General features: G+C 41.5%; 1 protein-coding gene across 1 annotated transcript in view; it reads left to right on the forward strand.

Annotated features, from left to right (window-relative positions):
• The first annotated feature begins 8,841 nt into the window (after window positions 1-8,841).
• peli1 (pellino E3 ubiquitin protein ligase 1) overlaps window positions 8,842-27,229 on the forward strand; it is a 34,359-nt gene continuing 15,971 nt past the window's right edge. The window contains exon 1 of the mRNA NM_001102936.1: window positions 8,842-9,118. The gene's annotated coding sequence lies outside the window, so the exon portion shown is untranslated. The remainder of the gene's footprint in view (window positions 9,119-27,229) is intronic.

Raw genomic sequence — 27,229 nt, forward strand, 5'->3', positions numbered from 1 at the left:
AATTGATATTGAAATTGAAAATTGAAATTGATAAACCACAGTTAAGTTATTTTTTAACAAGGGGGGCAATCACTTTTTCACACAGGGCCATGTAGATTTGGAGTTTTTTTTCTCCCTTAATAACGTAAACCTTCATTTAAAAACTGCATTTTGTGTTCAATTATGTTATCTTTGACTAATAGTTAAATGTGTTTGATGATCAGAAACATTTTGTGTGACAAACATGCAAAAGAATAAGAAATCAGGAAGGGGGCAAATAGTTTTTCACACCACTGTATGGTACTGGTTTCACTTTGTGCTAAAAATGAATCCTCTCTGTAAAAATGGCCCCTTTATTGGAGCTCCCTATAGATCGCATCACTTCTCCGTCCAGTGTGAAATGAAGAGTGGGCGTGTCCTAACGGTCCCTGCCAGAAGCACAGTAGGAGGAGGAGAGCCAATCACAGCAGTCCTGCACTCACACAAGCACAGACCAGCTTCAGTTCCCTATCAGGTCAGCCTAGCTGCTGATTGGTTCCTATCCTACAGTGCAGTGTATGGAGGGCCGCCGGCTCCCCAGCTCATCCAGAGAATTCAGCCAGCAGGAAGTGGAACAGATGGGCGGGACTAGTGGGGTTTTTGTGGAATTTCTCAATAAATCAGTCAGAAACACAACTTTTTTAAGCATAATCCTTCTATATCTAGAGGAGTATAATTCACTGGTACATTCTTAATTTTTATAGGATATGTCTCCTTTAAGGTGGCCATACACGGGCAGATTTCAGCTGCCGATTCAGGCTGACTCAGCAGCTTATCTGTCCATGTATGGGGTCCTTCGACAGGCCTCCCCGACAAACACCTGGCCAAAAATTGACCAAATGTCGATCGACTAGGCTTGATTTTTCAGCTGATCGGGGACCGCATCAATGAGTTGATTGCAATTAGCACGATATCGCCCACCCAAGGTGGCATATTGGGGGAAAGATTTGCTTGTTTGATCAAATCTTACCATGTATGGCCACCTTTATTATATAGCTTTTTATGTCCAGGGTCAGACTGGGCAGTGGGGACACCAGGAAAAAGCCCGGTGGGCCCTGGCGGCCCAGACCCGACACTTGCCAACCGTTTCTCCCCTGGCGCATTAAACTTATGCACGCTCAGGGGAGGATGTCGGGTGGAGGCCTGGTAAGGGAGGCTTAGCGGGGCCCCTGGGGTGGAGGGGTAAGGGAGGCTCAGCGGGGTGGGGGATGAGGGCCTGCTGGGGACGCAGCAGGGCGGGGGCACCTGCGGGGCCCCTTGGGCGTCAGCCCTGGTGGGCCCTGAACCCCCCAGCCACCATCTACCATTTAAATATATATATATATTTATTAACCAATGAATTTGTTAATTTTACCTCTCTATTGTGTAATTACCATAAATTACCTCTCTGAGTGCATGGCTATTTGTCAGTTTTCAGATGGCACCCGTTTCTACCTCAAACTATGAGCTTTCAGTCATGACATGATTTACATATATTTTCTTAGCAGTTTATAAAATAACTATTGTTTCCTCAACATAGGAACGGCGAAAATTGATTTACTACTATAGCATTTACAGCAAGGTGTAACTGCTTTTACTTACGGTACACGTGTTTTATGTTTAAAAACGATGTAAATAGAACAATTACTGTCCATGGTCATCGAATCAGCAGAACCCGCCGTCGTGCAAGGGGAAGCGGAGCGTCAGTCCCCACGTGAAGAGGGCTCTTATTTTGGCATGCAGGCCTTCCAGGCCAAAGTAGTTGTTCCCTGCGTCACACAGTCAGCCTGAGGCCGAGGGAAGAGCCGAGGCGTTCTAGGTGAGTGCATGTCATGGTGGGAGGCGATGTTCCATGATAGACGATTCAGGTAATTACTTAAATCACAAATGTAAGTGGGATAACAAAGTTGACCTTAAAGGTGCCATTGGAAGAACGAAGGTGAAGGAATTGTGGCCGAACTATTAACTAATAGCCTTATGATTTGTATATGAGAAAGATTACTAAAAGTGTTGATAGGCAAAATACCTATTATAGTGGTATTTAATATGGATACTCATTATTCAGGAGTAGGAACTACTGATGCAACAATAATATAATTCCAATACCGTTTAATAGCTCATGGATTGTTCATTAGCTATGTAGTTACAAATTTTATTTACAAAATTGTTTATTTAAATGGAAAATAGTGTCAAGAACAAGTTTTTGACATTGTATTCTAAGCATCCTAGGGGGCACCCAAGCAGCTTGGTGGGCCCTGAAGGAAGTGGCAGTTAATCTTTCCCTGTGAGTAGGGAGAAGTTGTGATTCACTTAGGAGTGCTCACTGCCCATTTGTAACAGACATGGACCATGGAGAATGTATAGTGAGCTCAAATGAATCGCGATTGCTTTTTTGGCATACATACACAGAATGGATAGTAATGTACTTTGTGTCCTTCTTGGTGTTATTTCCCCAACTTGGTTGAGTATTATAATTTTAGGATCCATTGGGAGTGCTATATCGGTTTTAGTTCTCAGCTATTTTGCAGCCACTTTCATGTTACTGGCCTTCCAGCTGGGTCCAAAGACTGTTCAGAAACATGTCATTGCTGAATATCCTGCATATCAGTCAGTGTCATTGGTGTTTTGTTGTTGGAAAACAATTCAAAGAAGTCCAACATCAAAAGAAACAATATCTGTAAGTGCCTTTATCTGAGGTGAAGGAACCACATTCTTTAGCTAAAATGTTGTTCAAATCTTGTGCCAATTCAAATAACTGAAGCTGTCTTTGGCAAGAAATATGTACTGTAGATATCAGAACCATCTCACGATCCTCAGCATCCAATCCCCACCAATGTCAATAAAAGGTACACCATCTACTTCAAAGCTGTGTTTAGTGGGAACACTTACCTGGGACCATGGTTCCCTCTTAGGGCAGTAGCAGACAGGGTATCTTTGTTGCCTTGGGCGACTAATCTCCCCACAATGCCATCCCACCGTCAAGAATGTAAATCGCCGGTGGGATGGCATACTCGTTGCTAAGATTTGCCAAAGTCACCCGAAGTTTCCTCTCAAGGCAACCCTGCTTATCTTTAACAAAAAGCAGATGAGATTTCCAAAAGAAATAGATACATAACAGCATGTAATTAATGTTATTGAGGAAGTTTATCTTAATTTTCAATATGATGCATTATACAAAATATACATTATGCAAAATATGATACATTATATTTTGACACAGTTTGCTAAATATTTCATTTAAATTTTTTCGTTTTATAGTTTTTTAGTCTTAGGGGCAGATTTACTAATCCACGAATGGTCCGAATGCGGTTTTTCGTAATGTTCTGTATTTTTGTGCCTTTTCCGTCGCCGTCACGACTTTTTTGTATATTTTCCGCAACTTTTTCGTCGCCGTCGCGAAAAAATTGGATCGGTTTTTCCACCATTTACTGACACTTAATCTGAAATAATTGCGATGGCGACTAAAAAGTCGCGCAAAATACCCTAAACTCACGATGGCGACGGAAAAGTTGCAACAAATACGAAAAATTGCGACAGCGACGAAAAAGTCGCAAAATTTTTGTTTCCAATACGATTTTTTTCCTTCCGGGATTCGGATTAGTAAATCTGCCCCTTAGTGTTTTTTTAGCAGATATAACAATGCTAAAAAATGCATAACCCTGTAGCTCTCCAGCTGTTGTTGTAGTACCTCTCCCAAAATCCAAGTTATACACTCATGAAATAAATACCAAAAATGTCTAAAAATTGTGAGATATTTCTCCCCTCTGAGGGCTCTGGCACACGGGGAAGATTAGTCGCCCGCGATTAACTCCCTGTTCGCGGGCGACTAATCTTCCCCGTGTGCCAGAGCCCTGAGGCTGGAGGCCAGAGGCTAACACCCTCCCTGCTGTACCCTAGAGCTGGTCTGTTATGAGGGTGATATCCTTGGAAAATATCTCAGGCTATCCCAGATGGTTATCTCTGCAGTTGTTTGCTAAACTGCCAAGGTGTTCATATTGTGGAATGTCGCAAGATAACTTAAATTCCTTATAGGATAACTGGCAGAATCAATATGTATGATATATATATATGTGTGTGTGTGTGATATATGTGAGTAGGGAACACAATTGTGCTGGGGTTCCAAATGACTACAATCTGTTCCTTAACAATCTGGTCTGACAAGAAGGTGGGGGTACATGAGGTGCAACTGCTGATGACATTTCAGTCTGGATAGATCACCTGCAATCCAATAGGACTGCAGTATAAGCTGTCGAAATGGCCACCTTGTGAACATAAAATGGTAAGGCATTATGAACCTTCTTAAAAGATTTGCCCACAGCGGCTCTTAGTACACTGCACTGTAGGATAGAAACCAATCAGCAGCTAGGCTAACCTGATAGGTAACTGAAGCCTGTCTTTGCTTGTGTAAGTGTGAATCAGGGACAGAGAACTGATAGGATCTATAGGGAGCTCCAATAAAGGGGCCATTTTTACAGATAGGATTTATTTTAAGCCCAAAGTGAAACCAGCACCATATATTATTCATAATTGCCTACAAAATTAGTTTTTTTCCATTTATCCAATGTCTCCTTTAATAACACTGGGAGTATTTGTTTTTGTGTAGTACCCATACTACCGGGTTGCTCTACTAGTCTGGTTCACCAGGACAGCACGAAGACAGTGTCACACATATGGCTCACACAACACGAGATCCCAGGATGAGAACAGGAGGAATCAAAAGTGGAGAGAAGCCTGTGCGGCTAACCAAGTGAGGTACCGAAGGAGAACTCAAAAGCGTGGTCAGACAGTTCCGGGTCAAAGGCAGGCAGTGTAGGTTCAGATTCAGGATCACGCAGAGGTCAGGATGGGCAGCAAGGATTCAAGGTCAACAGGCAGAGATCAGCAACAGGGATAAATAGAATATAACAGCTAGGCTTCAGGATAACCATGATAACCAGGCACTGATCAATTCCACAAACCGCTTTCAATAGTCTGTTCTTTGGCGCCAATTCGCCTGCGTCGCAACACACAATGTAAACACGCGCTGGGTAAAGACACACCACTTCATGATGTAAACGCACACTGCTTTCAATAGTAATTACATATACAAATAACTTTAAAAGCCATTAGAAATGTTTGTTTAATGTATATTGGAAAGTTTATTGAAGCAGCTCCATGTTTGTTTCTTGCAAGGTAGGTTATTAGATTACCAGTGGCCAGATAGGCAGAACACCATTATGCAGGGGGGCTTTTTTGTGCGCTGGTAATCTAATTATCTACATTGCAAAAACCAAACATGGAGTGGTTAAATTTCCCTGCTTGCTTAGTTTTATGCAATGACACATAGGATGCTTTGTTGCAAGTGGGACATCACACTCCCCACTGGCAAAACACACATATATGTTTGTGTTATCTGCAAACACAGAGGAAGATTTTTCAATGCAAACATCAAGGTCATCAAAAAATAAAATCAGAAAAAGTAATTTAAAAACAGCACCCTGAGAAATTCTACTTTATACACTGGTCCAACTTGTTCAACCAGAAATTGTACAATTAATCACAGCACTCCATGTTCTGTCCTATAACTAGTATCCTCGCTAAGTGTAATAATAAGTCCCTGATCCAGACTCCTGATTCTTAATCAGTAATCTTCTCTGTTTCCCTATCAAAGGTTTTAGCAATCTCGTAGTAAATCAGATCCACTGCATCCGCCACGTCTTATTCTGATTGTGTCCTAATACAAAACTCTTATGTTTGTTTTATCAAAGTTTGTCTTGCTAAAAACCTCCGCGGCTTACACTTACGAGCAGCCATCTAAGCAGTTATGTGCCCTAGGGGTGGTTTCAAGTTCTTTCGAGTTACATGGTGATTGACTGACTACTTCTAAGCCAGAATTAACATTTAAACAATTGGTCCAGTGTTTTTAGTCTTGGTAGATATAAACTGCTGAATTTTGTGGTTTGGCTTTCACAACCATATAACCTTTGATTTACATCAACAATAATTTCTTCCATCTACCAGTGAAAGTCACCTGTTCTTTGGGGGAAATCCTTCTTATTGTATGACTAATTCTGCTGAAGAGAAAGCTTACCCTGCTTATGTCCTTAAAGTTTCTTTTTATTGATTTGGTATACCCCTAATCATTTATGCAAGGAGGATTACAAGCTTTTAAAGGCAGTAATAAAATAATATTGAGTACAGAGGTTACTCTTTAGGGCTCTGGCACATGGGGAGATTTGTCACGGATGACTAATCTCCCCGAAATGCCATCCCACTGGCGAAAATGTAAATCGCCGGTGGGATGGCATACGTGGCGGCGCGATTTCAGTGAAATCACGGAAGTTGCCTTGAGAGGAAACTTCCGCATTTCATCAAAATCGCGCCGCCGCGTATGTCATCCCACCGGCGATTTACATATCCGCCGTTGGAGAGCTGCTAAACAAAAATTGAAATAATTAAACAACTACAACACCACTGTATTGTATTGTATTAACACTACAGATTTTGCAAATGGCTGTACACCATACATCTAGCATAATTTTTAGGGGTGTTTGAGGGTCCAAATACAGTAGAACCCCAATTTGATGTTTTCCTGGAAATTACGCAGATCTTTCGCTATCTCATACAGGCAAGCTGCATTTTTTTCCTGGATTTTACATTTTGCTGGAATGTATGCCGTTTTGGCACTGCCACCTAGAAAACATAAAATCAGGGTTGTACTGTATACAAATTTAACAGGAGAAAATAACCTGTTTCTTCAGCACGTCCTTTCCCTTGTTCATTAATTGACAACTGTCAAATGTACAAATGGGAATGGGCAATAGTAGAAGCAGTGGTGACCAACAGTATCACATGTCAAGTCAGGCAAGGACCACATCAATGTTCCCGTGTGGTCCTTACCCAAGAACATTTTTAAACCTGCCCAATACATATCTTTGCAATTTTCAGCTACATATTGGTTGAGTAGACTGTTGGAAAGCCCCCATAAATAAGCTAATAGGCTATATTCTTAGTGTGGAGGGGCTGAGTCCTTTTATGGTTAGCTTTAGAATGCTGGTAATAAGGGACTTTTGCCAAATTCAATTGCGGTTATCAGGATTTAGATGCTGCTAGAATTTTTAAACCACTATATGGTCAGACACCTTGGCACCAGTATTTTGAATACCCCCTTACTAAATACATTAGTACAGGGCACTAACTTAACCCATATGCTTTAATGTATTCCCTACATGTCTAGGTTTGCCACCTAGACAACAAGAGGTCCTCTGCACTCACCCATTATCAATATATATATATATATATATATATATACTGTATATATATATATAAAGAAGCATAGAGCTGCACACACAGGGTCTTTGAAAAAAATCCGACATTTCGAGCACTAACAGTGCTCTTCTTCAAGGACAAACCACACCGAGCACCGTTAGTGCCAGTCCTACACTCACTTTTATCTGATTCATTAAGAATTCTACTGCTTCAATATACTTTAACAAAGGGCTTGAGTTTTACCTACAACTTAAGCTGGCCATGCACACACCGATATTCAGTGCGTGTATTACGGCTCGAAGAGGCGACCGATATCGCAAAAGGCTGTGGATATCAGTCAAGTTGTCAATCGGCCAGGTTAAAAGATTTTGATCAGGCTCCACTGAAGGCGCCCAAGCAAAATCTACAGGGCTGAATCGCCAGGTGGAGGTAGAATTTCTATTGTTTCTACCTCCATATCTGATGATTCAGCCCTGAACGTCAGTGGAGGGTGGGAATGATCTTTGGTTACATGAAAGATCGGAATTGCTACGTGTATGGCCACCTTTACTTGCTTTCAAGGTTAAAACCCCCCAAAAATTGTTGCCCTTTTATTAACCCATTGGGATCACCTGACTAGACTGTAACTAGAAAGGGTGGGAGCTACAAGATGGAGCTGGCCACTGTTCCTGTATTAACTATAGCAAAAAAAAAGGTTGGGCTTACCACTAAATTTTAAACCATTAGGCAGGGGTACAATGAGGCTGTGACCACAAAATTCATGCAGACAAGAGGTCCTCTGCACTCCCATTATCAATATATATAATATATATATATAGGACATTAAGACATCCTGCGAATTAGACTACCAAGATAAGCCTTCCCCTTTAAGCAAAATAGGGATTGTTTGTCCATAAATGTAATACATTCAAGCTGGCCAACTGCATCAAAGTTATCCCTGGTCTGGCCAGTCCTACACTAACTTTTATCTGATTCATTAAGAATACTACTGCTTCAATATACATTTAACAAAGGGGCTGAGTTTTACATGCAACTTGCTTGCTGTCAAGGTTAAGACATTCTGTGCATTAAACTACCAAGATATGCCCTCCCCTTTAAGCAAAGCAGGGGTTGTTTGTCCATATATTGCAATATACTTAAATTGTGGCTATCAAAATTTAGATACTGCTGGAATTTTTACACCACTATATGGTCAGACACCTTGCCACAAGTATTTTGAATTCCCCCTTACTAAATACATTAGTACAGGGCACCAACTTAACCCACATGCCCTAATGTATTGCCTATATGTATCCCTAAATGAATGTTCTTGCTAGTAAATCTGAAATAGTTTGAAATAGTTTTGTGAACAATTATTACTTTACCAGGCAAACTAACCCCTTACCCTTATTTACAGATTCAGGATTAAAATGTTAATAATTCATAGAAATACATTGATTGAGGTAAGCTACTCTGCTGTCCTACACACTATAAAGCAACAACACTCCCTCTGCTGTATTTCCTACAGAGTTATGGCTACACATCCCATAGTTCCTTGCGGCAAACAAGCCGTGCCTCTCCGGCCTTGCTTGCTTACGTCACAGCCTAGCCATTCCTTCGCCTCCCAGCGCCTCACACAAGCGTTGTTGCTGCTGCAATCGCTGCTTCTAGCTGGGAGACAACGGGAACGATCCAGTTATTGTTCGCTAAAGGAAGAGGCGGAGGCGTAGAAGGAAGTGGTCTCCGAGAGGGGATATTCCCAGCTTTTATTCATTACACGGTCACTGCCTGGGGTAAAGGCAAGGTGCTGCTCTGTTCCGCCCTCAGCGCCCAGCTGGGTTTACAAGGAGGCGAAAGGAATACGGAAAATCGTGTGCGGGGGCCCGGTTGCTATGTAAGTCGTGAGAACCTACATCTACCCCCCCCCCCCCCCCCCCCCCCCCGTTTGTGTAGTTGTAATCTGCCTCGGGTGCGCGCCTCGTAACCCAGTGATCGCCACATTGCTATAAAGCTTTACTGCTGGCAAGGAAAGGGTGCGCTAGACCGGGCATGGCCAACCTGCGGCACTCCAGCCTGTGCTGGGGGGAGTGTTCGTCACTATCCCGGGGGCTGCACACACATACACCCTGCCTGGGGGTGGGGGGCTTTGGGAGCTGCAATTCATCAATAGCTGTTTAGCATCAGGTTGGATTTCGCTGTCATCTTTAACCAACTAAATCAGCATGACACCATCCCAGGCCTAATGTACACATTTGTGCGCTAGTTGTGCAGGGATGTCTGTGGTACATCACGTTTAACGTGGTTTAATTGTGAATCATATCCTCTCAGTTGCATGGGAAGCTCATGTACGTCAATTGCCAATTTCCATGGTAGTGAAAGGAGTTGAGTTTTGGTGGAAATGTTGGTCAGATTGTTCTGGTTGCTGCAACTCTCTCTGTCACTTGGACTTGATCTGAGAGGTTATGGCAATAGAGTCATCTAATTATTATCATTTTATCTTACTCATTGGACCATCTGGCTTACAATATGTAGCAGGAGCGAGGCCTAGTTCTTCATAGGTATCTTTTGTATCTGTATCTTTTGAGTATTGTGCTCTAAATTATTCTGACTAAAGCTGGCCATACACGTGACGATCTGACGATGTTTCGTGCGACCATCGGTCGCACGAAACATCGTCAGATCCACCACACACCATTCAGGGCTGAATCGGCAGGTAAGGAGGTAGAAACAATAGGATTTCTACCTCCTTCTGCCGATTCAGCGCTGAAGGGAGATTTTGGTCAGACGCCTTCTATGGCGCCCGATCAAAATGTTCCAACTGGTCCGATCAGCGAGTCGGACGATATCAGCAGCTTCCTGCAATATCGGTCGACTCGCCGACATACCATACACGCACCAAATATCGCACGAAACGAGGTTTCGTACGATATTATCGGTGCGTGTATGGCCACCTTTAGCCAGAAACACCAACATTGCACCCTCTTTTCTTGCCAATTTGGAGAGAAGATCCTGCAAGTTGCAGTGTTGGATGGGCAGCCGTGCACCCTCTTTAATCTAAATGGCCATGCTTTTATTTGGGTCTGAATACTTTTCTCTTTATTTGAATTTTCAGTTTGACTGATTTAAATCTCAAGACAGCTGGATTAGGTGATTTTAGATTTTACACTAGATGAATTGGACACACTTGGTCTGCAGTGTGCACAAGGCCTTAGTATGAAGATTGCTGTTCTGTTGAGCATTTGCTATGCTAGATTGTGGCATTATTTTCCCTTCCACCTTTGGTGAACCCTCCTTGGGTCTTTATATTTGTTTGGCAGCTGTTGCCCCACGCACACTTCCAACCCACACAGACTGCCTGGTGTTTTTCTGAGACTGCTCAACTCCCAGTCTGTTTCTACAAATACCTTTGGTTGTTTACTTGCTTTGTATGCATATACTCTTTATTAACCGATAGCATTATAGTAGCTTTGTGTAATCTGTTCCACATTTCAAGTTTAATTGTATATGACCACATGACAGAGAACATAATATACATGTCATTGTACCATTTTTGGTAGCATAGGAGTTAATATGTAAGGTTGGACATTACGTTTTATAAGAAAGCTGGTTACTATTGATCCTGTTTTAAATATACAGATATGGCTCGAGGCTGTACTGTTTATCGTTTTGTGGTATCTTCCTTTTTGTAATCAAACACAAGGTCCCTTGTCTTGTCCCATTCATGGAGAATCTTAATTCAGTCTTATTTGGCAGCATTGCTTGTCTCTTGTCATACTGATGCCTTGGGTTTTTTTTCCCCCTTTTTAAGCAATTTCCTGTATGCATTCCACCCAGTCATGTCTTTTTTTCATTTCTTCTTTCCCACTCCCCTTGTTAAAATGAGAGCTTCCTCTCTGTTGTTGGAGCCTTCCTGGGCCAGCTGTGTATTATGGCATGGGAGCAGTTCTGTGAGCTTAGTTCATTGTTCTCTCATACAGTTAATCCTCCAAGCGTATTTGTCTGGGCTCATGTACTCATTCTGTTTGTTATTACTGTGTACATGTTGCACACTTAGAGCTCTGGCACGCGGGGAGATTAGTCGCCCGCGACAAAACTCCCTGTTCGCGGGCGACCAACCCCCCCCCCCCCGAACCTCGCGAGTCTTTTTCGCGATTTCTCGAAATAGCGCCGCCGCGTGTGCCATCCCACCGGCGACTTACATTGTCGCCGGTGGGATGGCAGGTGAAGGCAACTCGGGGAGATTAGGCGCCCACGAACAGGGAGATTTGTCGCGGGCGACTAATCTCCCTGTGTGCCAGAGCCCTAAAGGTGGCCATACACGGGCCGATTCTAGCTGCTGATATCGTCCCTTAGACTGATTCGCCCATGTAGGGGCACCAACGACAGGCCTTGCCTGACTGATATCTGGCCTGAAATTGGACAGATATTGATTGGGCAGGTTAAAAAATTTAGTCAGATCAGGGGACCGCATCGGCTCGCCAAACGACCGAATTAGCCTGAATTCGCCCGATATCACCCACCCATAGTAACTGTACTTTTTCCACATACTGTATGTGTTCTACTAAGTTGATTAAATGTCAACATTTGTACAGTCTAGTACAGTGATCCCCCAACCAGTGTCTCGTGAGCAACAGGTTTCTCACCAACCTCTTGGGTGTTGCTCTCAGTGCTCCCAAACCAGGTACTTATTTTTGAATTGCTGACTTGGTAGCAAGTTTTGATTGAATAAAAACAAGATGTACTGCCAAATAAAGCCCCCCTGGAAGCTGATAGTGTGCATAGATGTTACCTAATAGACAATCTTAGCCCTTTGGCACCTCCATGAACTTTTATGATGCTTGTGTTGCTCTCCAAGTCACTCCGTATGGTCTTTCCCTTAGGAGTTGTAGTGCAACTCAGCCCTTTCTGCTAGATGTAGCTGCAGAATACATTGGTACTTTATGAATATGTAGCAATAATATTATTGTGACCACTGGATTGCCATCGATTTTGCAGATAAATTGGCTGACTGGCAGGATTACAAAGCTTTGTTTGCAGAAATGCCACTTTGCAAGTATGGAATCTGTTATTTGGAAACCCAATATCGAGAAAGTTCTGAATTACGGGAAGACCATCATTCCATTTTAACCATTTTCATTTAATCAAATAATCAATTTAAAAATGATCTAATTTTCCTCTGTAAAAATAAAATGGTGCTTTCTATTTGATCCCAACTAAGGTAAAGTAATCCTTATTGGAGGCAAAACAATCCTATTGGGTTTAATGTTTAAATAATTTTTTAGGAGATTTAAGGTATGGAGATCCAGATAATGGAAAGACTCCTTATCTGGAAACCCTCAGGTCCTGAGGGTACTGTATAACAGGTCTCACACTTGCAGTGTTTTGCCTTACTTTTAGGCCAGTGTTTGTAATGTATGCCTATCTGCAATTTGAATCCATGACTTAAAGGAGAAGGAAAGGCTAAGTCACTTGGGGGTGCCAAAATGTTAGGCACCCCCAAGTGACTTAGAACGCCTACCTTGTACCCCGGGCTGGTGCCCCTGTACGGAGAGAACAGCACCAGCCCGGGGTAGCTGCCGGCGCTTCCTCCTTCCTCCTCGCTTGCGCGCGCATGCGCAGTAGAGTGAAAAGCCGAACTTAAACATTAAAGTCGGCTTTTCACTCTACTGCGCATGCGCCGGCCGGCGGATTTCGCCGGCAGCGCGCAAAGGAAGGAGGAAGCGGTGTCTACAGGTGCCCCGGGCTGGTGCTGTTCCCTCCGTACAGGGGCACCAGCCCGGGGTACAAGGTAGGCGCTCTAAGTCACTTGGGGGTGCCTAACATTTTGGCACCCCCAAGTGACTTAGCCTTTCCTTCTCCTTTAAGCTGGCCATACACACACCGATGATTTACGATATTCAGACAAAAGGTCTGATATCGCAAAGGCTGTGGATATCGGTCGTCTCGTTGATCGCCCGGGTTAAAAGACTTTGATGCGCCTGAACAAAACCTGTGTTCAGGGCTGAATCGGCAGGTGGAGGTAGAATTCCTATTGTTTCTACCTCCACATCTGATGATTCAGCTCTATTGTTGGGGGAAACAAACAGTCAGAATTGCTACGTCTATGGCCACCTTTAAGTTGGCCACACACGGGCCAATTCCAGCTGCTGATATCATTCCTTTAGACCAATTTGGCAGCTTATTTTCCTGTGTATGGGCACCACTGACGGGCCTCCCGCAGCGGCTCGTTGATGTGGCGCCTATGCCTGCCAAACAATCAAATTAGCCCGATATCGCCCACCCGTAGGGCACATCTTACATTGTATGGCCACTTTTATACTTGTAACATAGTCTCTCAGCATTGAGGTGCATCTCAGGAAGAAACTTTGGCCTTTGTAGACTGTTTCCCCCCAATCATTTTTTCCTCTCTGCTATCCAGTCCTTAATATGTAGTCTTCCCCAGGCTATGTAACCCTCACTGGTTAGGGTTTTTAGCCTGGCTTAATAAATACCTTGGTCTCTATCACCAAGCAATACCTAATTCTCAGTATTACAGACTGTGTGAAACTACAGGGGCATCCTGAGTATTTTACCAACTCTCTCTCACTCTCTTTCTGGTTTATTTAGTCTCTTTTGCTTGTGGCCGTAGTGGAAAGTGGTCAGCTGTGTGTAAATGAGGAAGGTAAGGCAGATAGTGTTTGTCTCTATAAATGTTTTGGAAGAGTAACATTGTGTGGAGGTGTGAAAATGTAGCGTGCATGTGTTAGAGATTGCATAAGTGTGATTTGAGGGCAACGGCAGCCTCCACAACAACACTTATTTTCATCTAGTGTATGGAGAGGTACAGAATGAGCAGCTTGTAACTGAGTAGTTATACTACCCTTTTTACTATTTATAGGGGCTGTCCGGTTAGGGGTCTCTGTACATAGATAAAGAACTGCCTAAATGATCACTTTAAGTGACTAGTTAGTAATGGTACATCATGAACTTGTGTAGGCTGCCAAAGGGTTCTAAATTGGTTCTGATTTAATTTTAAATGTTTATTAATGTTTTGGAAGTGGGCACGGTGTTTGCCAATTATGCCAGACTGTGAAACCCTTTCAGGACTTGGCATTGCAGGGCAGTCTTTATATAAATGAAAAGGAAGTTAGCTGAAGATACATAAAAACTCATTAAAGGAACAGTGACATAAAAAAATTAAAGTTTTAAAGTAATTAAAATATAATGTGCTGTTGCTCTGCAAAAAAACTGGTGTTCTTGCTACAAAAAAGTTACTATATAAATAAGCTGCTGTGTAGCCATGGGGGCAGCCATTCAAGCTGGAAAAAAGGAGAAAAGGCACAGGTTACATAGCAGATAACTAGTAGATAAGCCCCATATAATGGGGGTTTATCTGTTATCTGCTAAGTAACCTGTGCCTTTTCTCCTTTGAATGGCTGCCCCCATGGCTACACAGCAGCTAACTTATATAAACTAAAGTAGTCTTTCTGAGGCAAACGCACCAGTTGTACCAATGCAGGGCAACAGTACATTATATTGTAATTACTTTTATACACTTTCATTTTTTGGTGTTACTGTTCCTTTAATCTGCGGCACTAGATTCAGACAATATCAATCCCATGCAAATGAGAAAAATAAAATGAATTTGCACATAAATGAGAAAAATAAAATGAATTGGCACATAAATGAGAAAAATTAAATTAATTGGTACATACAAAAATAAAATTCTCACCTTTAGTTGTCCAGTGATGAAAAGTTATATTAAGTTATATATAAGTGATGTTAAAGGTTTACTGTACAGCTGTGGTCTGGATTTCACAGAAAAAAAAGTATACAATGGAACTAGACTGATTGTGGAAGACGGTTACCAAGTATACTGTATTCTATTCCATATGACATTATGCTCATTTGGTAATACACAGTGGTCACATCTTCAGTTCTCTGTACAAAGGAAATGTCACATCATTTTCATGAACAATGACCGTATTCATTAGCCAGCAGCTCATCTGGGTATTTCAGTAACTGCACAGCAACTTTTGGGGCATTGGCACAGGGTGATTTTAATGTACCTTCCTGTGATTTTAATGTTTTATGGTCTGTGTGTGTGTTCAAAACTGTAGCAACCATAATGACCAAAATTGCTTTGTATGCCGATGGCCTTAGGCAAGATATTTGGCAGGTTCGGTGTATGCTTTTGCACAAATTTTACTTTAATTTTTCTCTTGAATTATGTTTCTTTCATATAGATATGTCAGATTGCATTATTTGGAGATACTTGTAATATGTATTTGAAGTTTAAATATATTTAGACAATTTGTTCTTTTAATGACTAAAGCAAATAGTTGCTAGAAAAGGAACTTGCAGTATTTCTAGATAATGTCTTTCCTGTCTTAATGAATCAGTTACACAGAAAATATTATATATATATTTCTATGCTTTTTACTATAAAATACAAGCCCTATCGGGGAGGTGATCACTAGGCTTTCCTTAGAAAGGAGTGGTGCCTATCTGTGTGAATGTAAACTCTACTCCAGCTTATTTATGTATTGTGCTGCACCCTGGGCCAAGAATGATCAGAGACATGCAAGCTTAGCAGCTGAATGTGAAATTTAATGGTCTGCCAGAGGCATAACGCACTGGTGGACTGGGTGTGAATTGGGACAAATTTATTTCAAACAATGAAACAAGAAAATAGCTGGGCCCTGTTTTTCTGGACATAAACATAAGTTCTTTTTTGATAGGCAGAAGTCATTTTGTGCAGCTTTAAACACTTTGGGGCACATTTACTAATCCACGAACGTCCGAAAAGCGTCCAAATGCGGTTTTTTCGTAATGGTTGGTATTTTGCGACTTTTTCAAGCGCTCAATACGAAAAAGTCGCGACAATTCGTGAAAGTCGTAATGGCTATGAAAAAGTCGCGACAATTCACGAAAGTCATAATGGCTATGAAAAAGTCGCGACAATTCACGAAATTTGTAATGGCTATGAAAAAGTTGCGTTGGAGTTAGCTGGAGTCAATTCTTTGCGCTCATCATTTGTATAACTGCATTTAAAGGACAAGGAAAGGTTAATATAAATTAAAAGTAAGTCTAAAGGCATTCTTTTTAAGTACTTACTGCATATCTAAATTCCCAGATGCCTGCTTGCTTCTCTGAGATATGGCGCTGGCAGCCTACAGCAGTGTGAAGACTACAGTGACATCACTGAAATCTCTCTCCCCTTCCTGTAGGCTGGCCCCACCAGCCAATCAGTAGCGGATTTGCCGGGGGGGGGGGTGGAGAATATGTGCAGTATGAAGCAAGGAGGGAAAGGAAGGGAGAATACCTTTTTATAGATGGCTGTCTGTTCAAGAAAACAGATAGACAATGTGAAATAAGTGTGACTGAGTAAATATTTGATTAGGTGAGCCAAAAGTGTGGCGTTTTTACTAAACAATAGGAGGACTATTGGGCAGTATGCTTTTACATTTTGACTTTTACATTCTCCTTTAATTACCATAAATATAAAGTCTTATGGTAGCCATTGATGGGTTTGTCAAATAAGCTGGATATGGACCTGTATACAGAAAGACAAATACCTAACATAGCCCTATGCTGACACACTTCAAGAGGACCACATAATTGCTGATTAGTATTGTGTGGGCTTGCCTAAATCTGTGGGTCGCAAAGGCCTGTGTCTTTTTATCTTTAGCCCCCTGCCAACTTTAAACTATATAAGTGAGTGGTGCTTGGGCTAGGCTCTTTTAGTTAACCTGACATCGCTAATGCTGAGCAATTGCTTACACCAGTGCTGTCCAACTTCTGTGGTACCGAGGGCCGGAATTTTCCGACCTACATGGTGGAGGGCTGATAATGGAGGCCAGTTTTGACCACTCCCCTTTTTAAAACCACACCCACTTGGAACCACACCCATGTTATCGCATGGCCATAGCCATATTAATGGTGGTAGCGCAGCAAAAACCTGCTATACTCTGCCTTCCCTACCTTGCCTATGTGTACCATACTCTGCCTGCCCTACCTGTGTGTGCCATACTCTGCCTGCCCTATGCTGCATGTGTGTGCTATACTCTGCCTGCCCTATGCTGCCTGTGTGTGCTATACTCTGCCTGCCCTATGCTGCCTGTGTGTGCTATACTCTGCCTTCCCTACACTGCCTATGTAGCCTGCCCTATGCTGCCTGTGTGCCATACGCTGCCTGCCCTATGCTGCCTGTGTGTGCTATACTCTGCCTACCCTGCCTATGTGTGCCTGGCACACACAGGCAGCATACAGTGACACAATGCTGGCACTGCTCCTACAGGTTGCACAATAACTATATATTAAAAAAACCTTTTAATTGCAGTGCCACCTCAGTATATGTTCTTTTTATAGTGTGCATGGTTTATTTGTGGGTTTCTGAGGTGTGAACAATGTGGGTGATTACAGTCTAAGCCTGAGGTGTGAACACTGCAGGGGGTGAAAAATGCATAGATTAAAAAGTGTGACCAACACATGGGATTACATTTTTAAACAATACAGGGGGATTACAGCCTGAATCTCAGGTGAGAACCATGCAGGGGGCCAGTTAATCACAGTACTGATACCATTTAAAGCTTACACAAAGCCATCAAAGCAGCCAGACAGGTGGGGGGCCACACAGAGGGGGGTTGTGGGCTGCATGCGGCCCGCAGGCCACCAGTTGGACAGCACTGGCTTACACTATAGGATTTTCAGGGTCAGTACATGGCCATGTATGCTGCCATCTTGGTCTACTTGGTTTCAAACAGGTGATTTACTTTGTGTCAGGAACATTGTAATATTTTAAGGCAATATCCAATTTTGTTGGATTTTGAATGGTTTTTGTTCAGCTCCCCAATTTTTTATTTCAATATCTAGCTAGGGTTAGGATCCTATTCACCTTACTGACCAGGAAGCAATTTGGTAATTTAAAGAGTCGAAGATGATTGAGAAAGTCTGAAAAGAAAGATATGTTATGATGATATGTGATAAGTTCTTACACACACTCCTGCATTCCACCACAGGGAAGTGCAGTATAAAACTGATCTTACCTATCGTATTCATTCAGGCACACACAAGCACTGAACAGAGGTGGAACGCAAATACATTTTTTATTACTCCACTTTCCATTCAGGCACTGTTTTCATCTTCCAGTCTCTTATTCAATCTACTGCTTAGTTGCTAGTGTAAACTAGCAAAAGCTACTACATTTCTAAACTGAAGAGCTGCTGAATTAAAGGCTGTCATTTCTAAAAAAAAACAAAAACAAAAAAAAAACTCAACAATTAAAGACAAAAGACATTTACAAACTGTCTGAGAATTTTGAAATACTCCTTTAAAGAAAACCTTCACTTTTGATTTCTTGCCATTGTCCCCTTTAATTTAACTTTAAGAGAAACTTCACCTTCAGTCCACTGATGCTCTTCTCCCTTTCCCTTAGGCTGCCTAAAGGTTGTCATATGAAACCTTGGGAATGATTTCAAGTGATACTTTCAGGCTGACTCACTAAATGAAAATCAGTGCCTTTTTTTTTTTTTTATTTCAGATGGATTTCCCATAGCGAGTAGAATTTCTACTCCGAGGCCAGGATTATAAATTGCACACGTGGATCTGGCAGTGTTTCAGATCTGTGTTGCCTAGTCCATGTACTTCATTGCTGAATCTCTTGTGGAGGTCCTGAGGATGTATATGAAGACTAGTTAAACTATTAATAAATATAACATTTTTAATGGAACTTTTTTTTGATGATCAGTAAAGCTGGCCATGTACCTAAAGATCTGTTTGTTACCAAACAAAAGGCTGTTTGCTCAATTTGGCCATTTATGCACTGGGCCAAGCCAGGCTTATGGAATTGTTTATTTCACCAAATTTTAGGCTAGATACCAGTCAGGCTGCTTTTTGTGGCAGTATGGGACCACCCTAAGAATAAAACACTGCAGAATGAATTTCTTTCACCCACTGCCTCTAACGTTTAAGGGTTAAGACACTTGGGGTTATTTGTTGCTTGTGGGAAATCTGCGCTACCTGGCGTGACAAATCTCTCAAAAATTATTTTGCATAGGTGAAAGTCTGCAACAATAAAATATATTAATTACTTAACTGTCAGGAAATTCAATTTCTGTGTCGATAGAGAGCCCCTGTATGTTTTCATAGACCAGAGGTAACACAGCACTACAGCATCCCACTGTGCTAAGCATTTATCCATAGATATGTATAGCTGCCATTGTTGCAGATACTTATTGCAGTTTTGTCATGTACATCACAGATGGGATTGTCTTTTCCAGGAGTATTTTTTATGTCCTATTTCTTGGAAGGCTTCTCCCTGTCTGTTTTTTATATTGTTTCATTTTGCTGTGTTACTAGGTCAGCAGTCACACAACAACCTCATTTTCAATACATTTTCTGGATCAGATAGGTATATATGAGCTGTGTCTCTTCTAGCATTGGCTAGCACAAGTCCTTATACGCTTCAGTTATATACATACATCTAGGGATTCATTTGCTCCTGTGCATTGGAATGGTTGTAGCTCTTTGCCATGCTGTGATCATTTGTCACTCTATTTTTTATTTTCTCCTTTGGACAACCTGACATTCTATTGGCTGTAGGAATTGTTCCACAGGTGTCTGAGTTGTCAGAATTGGCCATACATGGGCTGCAAAAAACAGCAGCATATTGACCCATGTATAGGGCTCTTGGGAAGGCCCAAGCATTATCTGGCTGAAAAGATCCATATATATATCTTGACAGGCTTGAAAATCCTGTCAGGTGAGGAACACAATAGCAAGTTCATGCAGTCCTTGCCTGGCAGGTTTCTGTAGGCCTGTAGTATGAGCCCATCCATGGGGTGGCCTTCAGGCCACTGACTGGATGAGCCCAATTTGGCCTTAGTGCATGAGTGTTTGCATTGGGCAACAATCTACTTGCTTGATGACCTCGCCAGTTAGTCAAAGCTTTAGAAGCCCCTATTCATATATTTAAAAGGAACAATTTCCATTTTTATTAATAAGCCCTGCTTAAGAAGCCATAATATCTTGTAAAGGAAATGTAAATTTAAAACATGCTGTAAAAAGTCTTTTTGCTAATGCCACATGGAGGGATTCACCGGCGGTAAATCTCTGCTACTTCGGGCAACTAATCTCTCCAAAATGCTTTTTCGCTGGCAACAGTGAATCCTCTGTTAGGCAACTTCATGAAAACTAAGCAACGGGTATGCCTTTCTGACGGCAATTCACTTTGTTGCGGGGGGGGGGGCATTTTGGACAGATTAGTTGCCATGGTAGCAGATATTTATCTTGAGTGACTAATCTCTCCTTGAGGCATTAGCCTTAAGGGCTCTGGTACACGGGGAGATTAGTCGCCCGCGGCAAAACTCCCTGCTCGTGGGCGACTAATCTCCCCGAGTTGCCTTCCCCCTGCCATCCCACCGGCGGGATGGCAGACGCGGCGGCGCGATTTTGCAAATAAGCCAATCTTTCTCTGATACATGCCCGACTTGTGGTGTGTAATATCTAGCCAATCCATTTGTTTGTCCCTCGTGCCATACCATGGTAAATGCAGACGTTTGGGGTGAGGACCACATCAACAAACCGGCGTGGTCCTTCCCCAACAAGGCTTTTAAATGTGGCTAAGCAAGATCTGGATGACTTTTGCCCACATATCAGTTGGGCAGGCCTGTCGGGGAGGCCCTTACACAGTCCGATAAGATGCATTCTTGTCGCAAATTAACTTTTATTGGCCTGTGTATTAGTTGCCGAGGCTGATGTCAGAGTGGTTGCTGTGTACCACCCAGTGCATTTCAGCTGGAAGCATAGGTATGATTGGCCCAAATATGCCCACAGCACCCTTTTTACCACAAAAAGCAATCACACCCGCACTTACAAGTGTTTCCCATTCAGGTGATCAGAAGCCTCTGAAGGTAATAATTTCTGACATAATTGCATCACCTCAAGGTGTTAAAGGACAAGGAAAGGCAAAGTCACTTGGGGGTGCCAAAATGTTAGCTTACCTTGTACCCCGGGCTGGTGCCCCTGTAAGAAGAAAACAGCACCAGCCCGGGGTACCTGGAGTGATGCGCTTCCTCCTTTCTGCTTCGTTTAGCTGTGACTATGTGGTAGGCACATGCGCAGTAGAGTGAAAAGCCAACTCTGTTACAGTGCGGCTTTTTCACTCTACTGCGCATGCGCTCGGGAACCAGGAAGGAGGAATCGCTGCAGCTACCCCGGGCTGGTGCTGTTCTCTTCCAACAGGGGCACCAGCCCGGGGTAAAAGGTAAGCGATTAAAGTCACTTGGGGGTGCCTAACATTTTGGCACCCCCAAGTGACTTGGCCTTTCCATGTCCTTTAAATAAGAAAGACCTGAAAGATCAGACATGAGCGCTTTTTGGCCTGAAACTGCATTACCTGATTGGAGCAATGTTGGGCACTTTTCAGCAGGCTGCCCCCCTATGCTACATTAGCCTAAGGCAGGGGTAGGGAACCTATGGCTCGGGAGCCAGATGTGGCTCTTTTGATGGCTGCATCTGGCTCGCTGCCAAATCTTTAATAAGAAATATATAACGGGGGCATGGCTTGTGCTCGGTGGATAGAAGACGTATTCTAAGCCTTAGAACACGTCTTCTATCCGCTGAGCGCAGGCCACGCCCTCATAGTAGCATAGTAAGTTAGGTTGAAAAAAGACAAACGTCCATCACGTTCAACCATATTGCCTATATATAACCTGCCTGCCTTAGAACACGTCTTCTATCCGCCGAGCGCAGGCCACGCCCTCCTCCGCATTGCATCCGGCATCCGGACCCGCCCTACCTTGCCCCGCAGCATTCGCGGCCAATCATATTATATGGCTCTCAAGGAATTACATTTTAAAATATGTGGTGTTTATGGCTCTCTCAGCCATAAAGGTTCCCGACCCCTGGCCTAAGGTTATGTACTTATATGATGTGATGCTAGATATGCTGAATTACACAGTAACTTTCCCTTCATATTCATAGCTATGGCAAAGGGGCAATTGCAGGTGATACAGATGGTACAGCAAATATGTGATTCAGGCACAGAATATACACTACTCGGCTTATTTTGGCAAGTGACTGGTAATTATTGCTTTCGGGCTGCTGCAAGTTTTTGTGTACGTGTAGCTGGTATACCTTGTTATACAAGTACTAAGCTTACAGCAAAGCACATCTATTGGTAGTACAAATGCCTATGAATTTATTCAAGTTTGCTGAAAAGTCGTTTGAGCCCTCTGTGATGTCTGTCGGTGGCGTGTAGGAGGTACGTGTTACAGGCGCCTTGCACACCAAGCACATTTTACTTCCTTTTCTTCCTTTTCAAGCTACAGATTAATGTGTTGAAAACTCTGGAGCTATGAGTCAGATGCCAAGCAATGCTATTGGTGCTGCGTGGTGTTTACCTGTTTAGCATAGCACCTTCCCACCCATGTGAGTCAGCGTGCCTCGCTACGCACATAAGGAAAGAAAGCCAGCACTCAGAACATTATGTGAGCCAGCAGGGTTGCACAGGGCTCACCACTTTGCCTCTGGACTATTCTTCATGTTAATTTCTGTTGGAAAAGGTAGGCAGTACATGTAATACTTAGATCTTTCTCTGCATGCCTTTCTGGAGATTTAGGGGTTTAATCCACATAGTTTTGGTTCAACTACTAAAAGAGAGAGTGGAGCCTATAGAAAAAGTGTTACTTCGTTGGGGACTAGTGCATCTTTTCTATCTTTTCTTTTTTTATATTGGCTATCAATGCAGTTAAGCTCAAAATCAATGCATGGTTTTTTTCAGTGTAGATTCTTTTTGTTTGGTTATACAGTAGATGTAAACTATTTTTTCCCCATTCGGTATGTATTGTTTCTTTAAGTCATATGGAATAAAGCAAACCTTGGTGGCCTTCATAGTTACTGGGCCCTCTGCTGTTGTCATCTCCAACAGCTTTTCCCATCCTTTGTGCATATTGGTGTGTGTATATATGTGTGTATGTGTGTGTATATATAGATATATATAGATATATATAGATATATAGAGATATAGAGATATATATATATATATTTAGAGATATATATATATAGAGATATATATATAGATATATATACATAGATATAGATATGTGTATACATAGATATAGATATGTGTATACATAGATATAGATATGTGTATACATAGATATAGATATGTGTATACATAGATATAGATATATAAAGATTTATATTAATATAGATAGATAGATACAGAGATGCACAGATATACAGGTGTCTGTTTCCATCTTCCTATCATTAAATGTTTAATAGAGCCTGTAATTAGCAATGAGACAGGCAGGAATGCCCATGTGAGACAGGCAGGAATGCCCATGATTGGAGAGTTCTGTGTAATATTAGTCTTGCCTGTATATCTAGTATGAATAAATCTAAAGCAATTGGACTTGTTAAGTAATCATTGAAGACGTTTTCACTACTCATCCAAGCAGCTTCTTCAGTTCAACTGACCGGCATGGGAAGTCCTCAGCATATGTATTCTTCCATTAATCCATACTAGATATACCATGACCTGGATGAATGAAAATCTTCATAGTCAATACATAATAAATCTGGCATTAAAGTAGAACCAGAATTTGTTTTTATCTAGAATCAATTATTAGTACAGGTCCCTTTATCTAGAATGCTTGGTACCAAGGGTATTCCGGATAAGGGGTCTTTCTGTAATTTGTATCTCCATACCTTAAGTCTACTAAAAAATCAATAAACCATTAATCAAAACCAATAGGACTGTTTTGCCTCCAATAAGGATAAATACTATCTAAGTTGGGATCAAGTACAAGGTGCTGTTTTATTATTACAGGAAAAAAGGAAATCAATCTTAAAATTCTGAATTATTTGATTAAAATGGAGTCTATAGGATATGGATAATGGATTTCAGGATAAGAGATCCCATACATGTAATAATAAATAGGTTTTTTTTGTGTGTTTTTTTTAATAAAGTATAGTGTTGGCTTTTGGCAGGGATAACTTATATTGTCTTTGTCATCCAGGGTTAAACCCTGTGATTTGAATTACAGGAATTAGACACAAGCATATTTGTCGATAACAAATCTTCCTTATGACAAGCTTGGGCTTTTAACCAGACTAATAATATTTGTACATATTTTACATAAGCTTGTTTACATTTTATGTCCATTTTGCCTCTCTTTGTTTTTTTTTTTATAAATGTAATCTCCTATCAAAATTAAAAATACTGGTTTTAGTTGCAATTATATTTGCAAATATCTTTAACAACCATTGCGCATTCTTATTCTATATTGGAAACTTAATGTCACCATACAGTATATTATTCACTTGTTTGGTAAGATTGCCATGAGTGGATCCTGTCCCCAGTATGCCCACTTAAAGTGGGCAATATCATCCTAATCTGATTGTTTGGTTCTAAGGCCAATGAAAAGCATAGGAGCCGTTGGAGTGAGGATCGCATCAATAAACCAATAAAGTCCTTGATCTGATGGGAAAATTAAGCCTGTCGAAGAATTGACCTTGGGTGATGAATAGTTATTTAAAATTTATTATATAAAACCCAGCATATTTCCTTTTTATGACATTTTTTTGGTATTGCTTTACACTTTTGCAGCATATTGGCAACTCAGCCAGGCAAATAAGAAGAAACTCCCATTGCCAAATTAATGGTCCAGGTATCGTGCTGTGCTTTGAACTGGTAGAATCCATGCACAGAAAAAACAAAGGATTGGCTCAATTCCAAATCTCCTATGACTACGTACCAGCTGGTGTGAAACATGTCAGAAAAGGAGTATTTGGGGAAAAAAACATTGTACAGGTATAGGATCCGTTATCTGGAAACCCGTTATCCATAAAGTTCCGAATTACAGAAAGCCTATCTCCCATAGACTCCATTTTAATCAAATAATTCAGATTTTTAAAATTGATTTCATTTTTCTGTGTAATAGTAACACAGTATCTTGTATTTAACCCAACTAAGATATAATTAATCCTTATTGGATACAAAACAATCCTGTTGGGTTTAATGTTTTTTTTTATTTTTTTTTAGTAGACAAGGTATGGAGATCCAAATTACAGAAAGACCCTTTATCTGGAATACCCTTGGTCCTGGACATTCTGGATAACGGATACTATACCTGTACCTGCAATTGAGCAGATTTTTGTGTATGGCTTATGTTTATTTGCTCGGATTCTCCCTTGAGAAGGTCAGGGCATGGCACCTGGACCTTTAATACCTGCAGTTGAGCAAGTTCATATGTATCGCCTTTTGTTGATTATTGGCTATGATGGGTATCTGAAATATCCATTTTGGATTGAGGAATTGTGCAGGTATTGTGCCCATGTGGAGTCCCTAAAGAAGCCATAACTAATACTGAAGTTCTGCTAGCAATGTGCTAGCTTAGGGGAGCTGTACGGTTCCTTTGCAGCCCAGCACAGTCAAGGAAGTTGAGGACAGAACTTTGCATTTGGGTTTCTTACTGGAGAAAATTCCTGCATAGCTAATTCTACCTGTTTTTTTTTCCTTAGGTTTGTATTGGGGAACCCATAGCCAACCTAGTGCAGGTATGGGATCCCATAACCAGAAAGTTGTACTTAGTTATTATATGTTGCATCTTGAAGCATTTGAATTCAGAAATGGCATCCAAATTTATGCTGCTATGTCTTTGTCAATTTGAGTAAATGTGAGAGCAGCGAATGTATAATTACTGTATATCTTATGGAGGCTTTATTGCTTTAAGGGAAAGTGTTAAGGATTACCATCCTATTCCTAACTATCTTAAGTCCTTGCAAGCTGGCGTGATTAGTGCATCTATATCAGATACAATAGCTGCATAGGATTTGCTATAATTCTGGCACATTACACAACTCGCACATGGTATTGAATATGCAAGGTCACCACCTAACCGCAGGCATATACTGGTGCTCCAACAGAATATATGGGATGACACACAATGTAAGGAAATGTAAGGTGGGCAAAGTTAAAGCAAATTTGCCACTTATCAGGAACTGCATGGAGTGGAGAGAAAATGTGCATAGTCCCTGCTCTGCAAAAAGGACTGAAAAAACAGAATTTAGTTGTGTGGGTACTGCAGTTTTCTACCAGTGGCCCACCCATCGTTATAGAATGGGTAAGCATATGTGGATGTTCTACAGGGCAACCACTGCTGTTTTACACCTCCATCACATGTCAGCTGTTTATTACACTTCATGTGTAATGCCTGGGCTTGTCCCTTCCAGTCACAATAATGTGTCCTTCCTAACATTAATAATCCCCTCCCACATGCAAAGCAATGCAGTAAGCCCCTCCCTCTTACCAATTAGCTATTCAGTGAGCTATATTAGGGCTGTACTGTGAAGCAGGTCTGAAGTTTTACCTATTCTGGATAACTGGTCCTATACCTGTATATGTAATACGAATAAATGATCTGAATAAATCATCTAAATTGGTTAGAGGCCATTGATCTATTGCTAAGGTTCAGGTGGGGTGTTAGGGTAGAATTTCAGTATAAATATATATATATGAGAGAAATGGCGGCTTTCGCAGGGATTTTCGCACAAGAGACATCAGGTGAAATAAAAAGTCAGGTTTTATCCAGTCCAATGTTTTTTTTTCCCTGACGAAAGACCAAGTAAAGGACTGAAATGTTGGATCTTCTAAAGCCTCATCATTCGCATTTGATATGATTTTTCATTTTTTATTTTTGCCTTTTTTGTGAAAACCCTTTGAGTGCTGTCATTCTTTACTATTATATAATATGCTGTGCAGAAAGATGGTAGACAAACCGTCCAAGTTTGTAATGCCAGAGAGAAGTCAAGGTACAGGTTAAACCACACCTGCAAATCTGTCTCCAGAATAGAACATATAGTACTCAAAGTGTTGTAATGTTCCTGTATTACACAATAAAGCCCAAATAGTATCCTCATGTGTATACTGGGAGGCTTCTTATCCGCACTTTCCCTTTCTCAAAAAATCTTTTTATTGTGGGTTTATTGGTTTGATACAGTTTGCCAAAAGCTTTTAATA

This window comes from Xenopus tropicalis, chromosome 5, assembly GCF_000004195.4.
Source record: "Xenopus tropicalis strain Nigerian chromosome 5, UCB_Xtro_10.0, whole genome shotgun sequence".
Classification (NCBI taxonomy): domain Eukaryota; kingdom Metazoa; phylum Chordata; class Amphibia; order Anura; family Pipidae; genus Xenopus; species Xenopus tropicalis.